Here is a 10,973-nt window from a genome sequence, read left to right as displayed (position 1 = left end):
CAATTAATATTTGTATTAATTTTCCAAATCAACCCTTTGCAATCTCCTCAAATTATCTTCTAAATAATCCAATATCTTCAAGATATATTTGTTTGTTCTGGATCTAAAAAGATTCCAGAAGATCTTGTCATATTTAAAAATATTTGGTAGTTAATATCTTTTAATATTTTATGATATAATTAAATAAGATAATTATTTAAAAATATCAAATAAAATATCTAAAGATATATTTTTCCCAAATTATCTTCTATCATAAAGATAAAGAAAACCGCAAGGGGTCCAACTTTTTTGTTCCTCTCTTCTTGGTTTAGCCAAACTTCTTCACTTTTTCAAGTTTTTCTTGCCGTCTTCATGGAATGCTTGGCTCGGATTTTTGTGATTTTGATAATTTCCTATTCTTGGATTTAAGTTTAAGGTGTCATGAAGCTTTGAGAAATTTATTTCCACACCTCCATGAGCTCAACTTAGCTGCAGCTGCACTAACACACCTCAAAATATCCAAAGAAAATTTATGCAACTAAAAAGCTATTTTTAACATGCTTTTGTACCTCATGCTCAATAAACCCAATTATAGGAAATTCTAATTAAATCAATCTTTAAACACAAAAATTCAATTAAATACCCAGAATTAAACACTGAATGAGGGCAAAAATACGCACTCATCAATTGTTCTTGGTTTTCTATGGTTTATGTGCTTTCCATTTCCTTTTTGATTTGAATCAATCCATCATCTTCTTCTCTTGAGCTTTGTGAAAGGAACCTTCAGATCTAGATAGCTTGCTATCTTAATGTCCAGTGGGGATTTCACTTAGCTTTCTTAATCAACTCACACCATATTCAATAATCTTAAAAGGAAACAAGTTAATCCTTCATCATTTGGTATCTAGAGCCTAGGTTATCTTGAATATGGTGTTTTTCATGTGCTAACATTGTCTTGTTGTAGCTATCTTTGTATGGTTCGAATCCACTTCCATTACACACAAAAAATAGTGCTGGCAGAAAATTTGACGATTTTAAAACATTAAACTGCACCTGCTCAGCGGTCCAAAAATTACGTTTTCAATGTCAAAAGAAAGATCTTTGAGTCTAGTTTCCAGAAAAAAAAGAACCAACACATTTGATGTTCCATGGAGAAAGTTATGATCAAATTAGTGAGCAAAGGTCAGATCTGCCAAGAATACGTGAATCAACGTTTTCAAGTTCTGTTGTGGCAGTTTGGCTACGGTTTTTGCACCTCTTTAAGCTCCTAAATGTGGTTGGATAACATGTCTTTGGATGCTTAGTCTTTGAGCCTCAAATCCATGAGTTTAAATGCATGATAACTACATGTTTGTGTGTTTGTGTATGTCATGTTGAGTCTTTAAATGTGCCTAACTTTTGCTTGAGTCATATGTCATATGTTAACTTGAAGTTTTCTTATTCTTGTTTTCCAAGTATTTGAATCTTGCTTTCACTTTATGTCTTGTTTGATGTATGCTCCATGAAATTGATTTTGGCCTAAAACTTGAGGAACTAAGTGTCCAAGCCACCTAAAACTCTTTCTCACCATTTTATGAAACTAGTTGTGAAAGAAGAAAATTTTGCACCAATTTTTGCCTAAAACCCAAGAGCAACCTTGCTCCTTGGTGAATTAAAAGTGTGTTTTTCGCTAGGTGTTATGCTACTAGTTTTCATACTTGAGAATTGGGTGATATTGGCTAATTAGTTCCATGCTTTAACTTAGTTATGATCTTTCTTGGTGTATGCATGATTTAAGACTCGAAGATGCTTGTCAAGTACTTTTCAAAGAGTCTTTAAAATGTGTTTTTCTTGTTTTAGTCTTATTAAAAGTTTTGCCTCAAACTTTTCTTCTTTAGAGTTTAGTTTTCCTTGTTTTTGTGTTTTTCTTGCTTGTTACTAGGTGTTCTTTGTTTTGTCTTAGTAGTTTTCTTTTCTTGAAACTCTTGGGGTATTGTAGCCGAATCACTTGTCTTGCATTTGAAAGGTTCTGAACAAGTTTTTAAAAGTGTTTGCTTCACTTCTTTGGTGGATTTTGAGTGCTAGCCTTGCCTTGTTATTTTGGGAGAATGATCTAAACACTTGGGTTACATTTTGGGTTGGATTTGGTCTTGGTTTTCATGTTGTCTAACCTCTAATCCATTTATTTTGTCTCGAATTTGAGTGTTTTTGTTGTAGGAATCATGGTAAGTTCATCAAATGCACCTACACCAAACAAAAACAATACATTGATGAGATTGCTTTGGGATTTGGAGTTGTCTAGGAAGGAGACCTTTGAACAATTGAGAAAAGACAAGGAGCAAAGTGACCTAAGAATCCAAGAGCACATTCAAAGGCTTGAAGCTAAAGAGCAAGAAAGAGAGGCTAGGAAAAGAGGTCATTCTAGGCGCAACCCATCACAAGAGAAGCAAACTCCAAAGATTCCTAAGTTTTATGGTGGAAGTGATCCCAAAATCTTCCTTAATTGGGAAGCTAAAGTTGATCAAATTTTCATTGAAAATCATGTAAAGGATCAAGCACAAGTTGATCTAGTAGTTTTAGGATTTTTGGAGTATGCCAATACTTGGTGGCATAAATTTTGTAAGAATTATGATCAAGGGCCACCCGCGGCTTCTTGGATGGACATTAAAACTCTTATGCGCGCTAGATTTGTTCCCCCCTCCTATAGGAAGGAACTTCTTTTGAAGCTCCAAAGGCTTAACCAAGGTCCTATGAGTGTGAGTGAATACTTTAAAGAATTAAAGTCTTAAATGCGTAGGGTTGAAGTAAAAGAAACTAACAAAGAGAAAATAAAAAGATTTGTGAGTGGTCTTAGGAGAGACATACAAGACCAAGTAGAGTTGTATGAGTACTTCACTCTTGATAATGTTTTCACACTTGCCCTTGGGATTGAAATTCAATTGAAAAGAAAAAGAAGGGCAAAGAAGAGTTACTCACCCAAGCACTACTTTAGTCACTCATGGAAGGGAAAGGATAAAAAGAAACATGATAAGTTCCCTTCTAACTCTCATCAAGAACCACCAAGTAAAAGTAAGTCACCAAGTTATCACATTCACCATTCCACTTCTCAAAGATCAAGTTCCATTAAATGTTTTAAATGTTTGGGTTATAATCACATTGCTTTAAATTGCCCAACCAAAAGGACCATGATCTTAAAAAAGAGTAATGTTGAAAGTGAACACTCATCTCCCCATTCTCTTTCAAACGAATCTTCTTCCTCTAGTAAAACTAAAATTTTTGATAAAGATCCTATGTTATTAAGGCGCAAGATAGGTCAAGATCAAAGTGAGCTTGAGCCAACTCAAAGAGAAAACTTTTTTCAATCTAGATGCAAAATTACCAAATGGGTTTGCTCTCTAATTATTGATGGAGGAAGTAGTACCAATATAGCTAGCACAAGGTTGGTGGAAAAGCTTAGCTTAGAGACCATTCCTCATGCTAAGCCCTACAAGCTTGCTTGGATAAGTAAAGAGGGAGAAATAGATGTCAATAAACAAGTCCTAATTAACTTCTCTATAGGAAGCTACAAAGATGAGGTGTTATGTGATGTTGTTCCCATGGAAGTCACACATATCTTACTAGGTAGGCCATGGCAATTTGATAAACAAACTTTACATGATGGTCATACCAACCAATACATTTTCTTCATAAATGGGAAAAAGACATCTTTACAACCTCTATCACCTCAAGAAGTTAATAAGGATAGAAATATAATAAGAAAAGATAAAGAAGAAAAAGAAAAGGGGCAAGCTTTCACCAAGGTGTTACTTGCCTACAAAAAAATTCTTCCAAAGCAAGATATACATCACCCTTCCTTCTCTTCCCAAGCCAAAAAGGAAGGCCCAAAGCACAAGCAAGAGAGGAAGAATAGTTTAGAAAATAAAGATGGCCTAACCAAAGCTAGGGGTAATACCCTTAGAAAGGATGGAACAAGAGCTCATAAAAGGGATGCGCAAATCCTCCCCCAAATCAAGTCAAGCTCCATCTACAAAGGCTTAAAGAATTTGTGGTCAAATTCTCTCCAAGGAGGGGAGGATGATGAAGGATTGACCCCAACCAAGGATGGAGGCAAATGCTTAAGAAGACTAAGCATGTTTAGAAAGGAAGTTCACTAATCCTTCATCCCTTTCATTTGTGTTTGCTATTTTTGATTCCCTAAGTTGACTTAGTTGAATCAACTTTAGTTGACTTGTTGACCTTTGACTAGGTTTGACTTGTTGACTATAGTTGACTTGACTTAAGCTAACATGGTAATCTATGTTTATTTGCTTTGTAGGTTAATTAGGAGTAAGAAAGCAATACTAGGTGGCACATGGTGATTGGAGAGCATAAATGATGTAGAGGAGAGAGTAAAGCAAAGGCATAAAGCATAAAGTAAAAGGCAACGTGACGGGACGGGGACGGGTTTTGTTATCCATACCCATCCACATAAAAAAAATTCATCACCATCCTCAATATCAGTACCCGTTTTCTTACTATTTCAATATTAATTAATTATATTTTATAAAATAATAAACAATTACTCTAAATGAAACATAATATTATCAAATATTCAATGTTACGAGGAGTGTTGTTTCTTCAATATCAAATATTTAGAAAGAAATTATAAATGTATACATTTCAAATTAGAATACCAAATAAAACTTTACGAGAACCAAAACATTTTTAATTTGCAAACATTAATGGAACATAGTTGATAAAATGTAAAAGTATTTTTTAAAAATATAAAAGGAAAACAATTATTTAAATTAAAATATATTTTAAATATTTGTTTACTTTAATTTTTTCAATTCTAATAAATATCTTTTTTATACACTAATAAAACCTATAATACATTACTTTATCAAAATCACGCAAAATGGAAAGAACAAATATAAAACTAATAATAATTAAATTTTAACATAGATATTGTATCTTTTCAACTTCAATATATGTTGGATGGTAATAAAAAAAATTCATGGCAATTACATTAATTTTTTATATGATAGTAAATAAAAGTTATAATACATCACTTTATCAAAATCATGCATAGAACAAATATTAAATTAATAATAATTAAATTTTAACATAGATCTTGTATCTTTTGAACTTCAATATATGTTGGATGGTGACAAAACAAAATTCATGGCAATGACATTAAATTTTTATATTATAGTAAATAAAACTTATTTATATAATTATAGTAAAAAAGTTACAATATGATTGATAATGAGTTAGAAAATAAAAAATAATTATATAAAATATATCAAAATAGTATTCTACATGATAAAAATAAACAACAAATAAAAATATTAAAAAATTATCAAATGTGTGTCTTAGAAACAATAAGAGATTATTGAATGAAATTGTACAAAGGAAAGCAAATGTAGAATTAAGGGTATGATAAGATGAAAAATACCTTAGAGATCTAAGAAAACTTTTCAAATATCAACATAGTTAATGGTTGAGAAATAATGAAAATTGTTTTAGTGAAACAAAAAAGTTCTTCAAATGAAACAAAAATTAATAATAATAGAGTAAATAAGATAATTTTTTATATTACCTAGTAAATAAAAGGTTTATGGTAATAAACACTTAAAGTGAGAGTTTTAAACATTCTTATGTAAAAGGAAAAGATACAATAAATAAAAATATTAAAAAATAATAGAAATATTCAAATTTGAAGCATAAAAAATATTTAATTGACATACATAATTTGAACATAATTACATAAATGTTATGATAAGATGAAAAATATATTGGAGATGCGAATGAATTTCATGACAAACAAAACAATTAGAAGAAATAAAAAATAGAAATTGTGTAATAATATATATATATATATATATATATATATATATATATATATATATATATATAAGGTTACTTACTTAATTGTGAATGTTTTAATAATTTAAACGAGGATGGGGATATGGCCAGGATGGGTATTCTAACGGGTTTGGGGACGAGGACGGATATGAAAATTCCCATACTCATCCATATACCCAATTGAAAAAGTCGGGGATTCCTTACTCTTATAATGCATTTTCATTTTTGTTTATATTGCAAATTCATTTACATGGCTAGGTAAACATTGCAATTGATTTTCTGAGGAGAGTGTAAGGAAATCTTGAGATTATGTGCATGATTTTCCCTATTTATGTTGCTCTTCATCATTTTAATCGGTGGGTTGTTGTTGAATACAAATTTTGGACATGCTTAATGTTAGGATTTTCATACTTACATTGAAATACACTTGAATTCATGCTTAATATTTTTGGGTTGTTGTTTGTGGTTGTCTCATAGATGATTAATCACTGGGTTTGATTAAATGATGTAATGAAATCGTGTTAATCTTTGCTTAATCGTTTAATTGTGATTTCGTAAGAGTTTGTGGATAGCGTGCTTAATTTGGTGACTATAATAGCTATAATTACATTCGAATCAAAGAATCGATGCGTTTTAATCAAATCTACAATTACGTTTTAATTTTGTGTTGAAATTGTGAATCTGCCAAATATGATCTAACTCATATGCTATGTCAATCTCTTTTGATGCATAACTTGCAATATCATGAAAATCATGATGTATACCATTTTCTAAATTTTCACCATGTTTGGTCCAAAATGAATAAATTTTATTAATTTCGTTGCATAATAAATGCTCTTCTAACACATCTACGTTCACTACCCTTGCATGACAACACTTCAAGCAAGGACAAATGATTCTACTAGGGATTTTTGCATGCTAAACTACAAATCTAATAAACTCTTTTGCCCCTTCCTCATATTCTTTTGATAATTGACCAGCAAACATCCATTTTCAATCCATATTTTCTTGATTTATCAAGTTAGTTAACTATAATATTAACTATATATATGTCAAGATACAATATAATAATAACATTGTTATTCCTAATCTAATAATTTTATTTTGGGTTAAATATGTTTTTGGTCCCTCAAGTTTCAGTGAAATCTAGAATAAATCCCTCTTCAAAATTTTTGACCAATTTAGTCCTTCATCTTTAAAAATGAGTGAATATAGTCCTTTTAACAAAGTTTGTTAAGTTTATCTGACGTTTCAAGCGCATTTCATGATAGTATTTAAATTATTTACACTGTTTGACACATTTTCACTTTAATACTAACTCAAATATTATCATAAAATACGTTTAAAATGTTAAATAAACCTAACAAAATTTGGTAAGAAGGACTAAATTCACGTATTTCTAAAGATGAAGGACTAAATTGGTATAAAGTTTCGAAGAGGGACTAATTCCAAAATTCAATGAAACTTAAAAGACCAAAAACATATTTAACCCTTTTATTTTCTAAAAGGGAATTTGAAAGAAAATTCTCATACCAACATATATGCTTCAAATGTAAGGCCCAGTTTTCTACTCTAAAGTTTTAAGGGTTGCCTTTAAGCTATTGGGCCTAAGGGCTGGCCCAAAGGATAAAACCACCCCAAAGTCTGCCCTAATTGACTCATTCTACACTTTCAGAATCTGCTCCCTTGGTGCTTAGAGCCGCAGCCGCCACTCCGCTAGGGTTCAATCTTGGAACTCTATCGCACTTGTTCGAGCCAGTTTCGTTCCACGTAAGTTGCATCCCATCCCATACCTCTCTTGTTTAGCACAGTTGCTTCGAGTTCCAACTAGGGTCGTACTAAGTAGCTTCGTGTCTTTCTGTTCTTGTGTTTCCAGCTCGCTAAACCGCTCTAGGAGCTACTTCACTTCTCTATTCGCACCCAAGAACCCAGCTGTTGGCCCTTTTCCAGGTAAGGGAAGCTAGGGTTCACCCTTTTGTTGTGTGTATTCAGTTTATGCTATTGTTTTACCGTTATAATATGCTTGGTGTACTATTACGAATGTGTGAACGACATTATTGAACCATGTGTGGGTTGTTGTGTGTTTGTATACGCGAGAACAGTGGTGAACTCTGGTTTTCTCGCCTAAGCGAACATGTCTCGCCTAGGTGAGATCAATAGAGGCTCGCCCAAGCTGCTTCATGCGAGCGATCGCTCAGGCGACCCACGTCCTTTTTGAGCGAGCGAGCTTCTCGCCCAAGCGAGCTTCTTGCCCAAGCGAGCTTCTCGCCCAAGCGAGAGGGGTCTCGCCTAAGCGAGATTTAGCGTGAGGCTACTGTTCCCCTTTTCGAGCCCTCACCTAGGCGCAGGGGGCTTGCGAGAGCCTCTCGCTTGAGCGAGACCCTTCAGCCTAAGCGAGGAGGTGGGCGAGGCAGTATGGTGCTTGGTTGTTTATTGTTCTTTGATGATTGGCGCTTGCTTGGGTATGATTGTTATGATGAAAAATATGTAATGAACTGCTATGTATGAGTGAATGATTCATGGATGGTGAATGATGGGTATGGTATGAACTTGGCATGAAACTAAATGAGATGGTTGGTGTTAAAGTGGCATGGTATTGGCATGAACTGAAATTCCACAACTATGGTTTGAGAGAAATGGATGGGCATGGAACTACTCGAAAGGAAATGAAAGAGGTGAATTATCAAGAGATGGTATGCGATGTATATGTATTTGTGTAATAAATCTTTATTGATTGGTCTGGTATGCTTATTCCGTGTCAGTGCGTAATTCCTTGGAAATCTCTAGGTGGGATTTCTGGGTCGTGCTTCAATGGTCGGGACGTAATTCCATGACCCCTGTTAGTGGGTGTCCATGGTGGTGCCCCATCTATATAACTTGGTAAGGATTCAAGGTAAGGACTGCATCCTAACACTCTAAGGAGTTAGTTAGTCTCACTTAGAGCGGATTGACTCTTGTAGTGAGAGTAGCAGGAGGCCCGAAACTCATTAAGGACTAACCTTGTGTGTGAGGGAATTGATTCATTGTAACACTTGTAACACATAGCTCGGGGTGAGTAGCTCGGGAGTGAGCAGAGGTATCCACCACAAGTGCAAGCATCCGCTAAATCCGACCAGATTATATGTATTTGGATAAGTCGAGTCGAGTCTTAGTGTATTGATTTGGAAGGTCATAACATGCTTGGGTGATGTGTGTATATTGGACTACGAAAGTATATTTGATTGCATTTATAAAATCTTTATGGCTCTAGCTTATCCTATTGTCTGTTTGATTGTCTTGTATGTTGTTCTTCTACTCTTGCGACGATCATCAACTTGTTGATGTGAGCATATGCGAGAAGCACTCGAGGTCAACTGGGAAGAGACGATTTCGCTGCATAGTCCGTTTGGGTTGTACATTGCATTTTGTTTTAGGCTTTTGTTTGGGCTTTGGCCCATGTATTGCTTTACCCTTTAATACTCTATCTTCTCCTGTTAGACTTTTCAACTGATTTATAGTTAGCATTGTGGTGTGCCTAGGATTGTAGGGGTTGTGTTTAAGACCTCAGGACTACGCTGTTGTACTATTTGTATGTGACGTTTCTTTTAATTGGGCTTATTAATTAAATGAGATGTTACATTTATGGTATCAGAGTGGTCATTCTTTAGGTCTGTGGACTGGATGTCCTCTTAGCTTTCTTTGTGTCTTCTGAGTGTTCTTAGTTAAATTTCTATCTTATCAAACCTAACCAAGTGATTTTCTGTGTGCCAGTGAACTATGGCACCTCATCGTAGGACCTCTCAATCCTCTCAAGGCGATGCACCTGATATTGCCAGGGCTATAGAAGCAATGGTGGCTGCTATGACGCAGCAAAGCACGGCGATGATGCAACAGCATGAGGCATCGATACAGCGATAGGTGGCGTCGCTTGAGTAGTAGCAGATAGTGATGCAGCAGATGGAGGCTGCACGAGTGGCTACCGAGGATGCACATAGACAACATATGGAGGCCTTCTGCCAGCTAGAGGAGAACAGGGCGGCTGCCCTTGTGTTTGGTCTTGAGCCACGACCTAAGGTTAGGGAGTGGAGCCTGAAGGATTTTTTAAAACATCATCCGGTGAAATTTGATGTTAGAGTCAGTCCAAACGCAGCAGACCAGTGGCTGAAGGATATGGAGAGGATCTTCGATGCGAAGATGTGCCCAACAGAGAACAAATTCTCATTTGTTGTATACATGCTCACCAGGGAAGCGGAACATTGGTGGATTTGCACGAAGTCCATCATGGAGGAGAGAGATGAGCCGGTCACGTGGGAGGCTTTCAGGGGGAGGTTTCTCTCAGAGTATTTCCCCGACAGCGTGAGGTATGCCAAGGAGGTAGAATTCCTCCAATTGACACAGGGAGGGAAATCGGTGACCGAATATGCTGAGAAGTTCAAACATCTCAGCTACTTCTACACTCTACCGCTTGACGAGGAACGAAGATGCCGCAAGTTTGAGAATGGTCTCCGCGGTGATATCCGTTTGATGGTGGCTCCCTTGTCCATCAAGGACTTTGCCGCTCTGGTGGAGAAGGCCAGAGTGATGGAGAAGATGAAACGTGAGGTAGAAGGCCAACGTCCACAGCAGCCCCAGCAACCACAGAAGATTGGTGGACCATCTAAGTCCAAACCTAGGTATGAGGAGCGGAGGACGCCATATGATAAACCGTACCATCAGTCCCAGGGGTCTAGGAGTTTCCCTTCCCAACAGGGTCGAGTACAATGTTATATATGTGGAGGCCCTCACCTGAGGAACGCCTGCCCGCGTATAGAGGGTTACCGTCGGTGCAACAATTGTGGCAAGGAAGGCCACTTTGGGAAGGATTGCCCCAACCTTGCTAGGGCAGCGACACGCCTGATGAGTGCGTATTTTTGCCCTCATTTAATGTTTAATTCTGGGTATTTAATTGAATTTTTGTGCTTAAAGATTGATTTAATTGGGATTTCCTATAATTGGGTTTATTGAACATGAGATACAAAAACATGTTAAAAATAGCTTTTTAGTTGCATAAATGTTCTTTGGATATTTTGAGGTGTGCTAGTACAGCTGCAGCTATGTTGAGCTCATGGAGGTGTGAAAATAAATTAATTAAAGCTTCATGACACCTTAAAGATAAATCCAAGAATAAGAAATTATCAAAAGCACAAAAA

The sequence above is a fragment of the Vigna unguiculata genome, chromosome 7, assembly GCF_037176805.1.
Source record: "Vigna unguiculata cultivar grain cowpea cultivar isolate G323 ecotype 2 chromosome 7, ASM3717680v1, whole genome shotgun sequence".
In the NCBI taxonomy this organism is placed as follows: domain Eukaryota; kingdom Viridiplantae; phylum Streptophyta; class Magnoliopsida; order Fabales; family Fabaceae; genus Vigna; species Vigna unguiculata.
Note: the sequence above shows the minus strand (reverse complement) of the source record.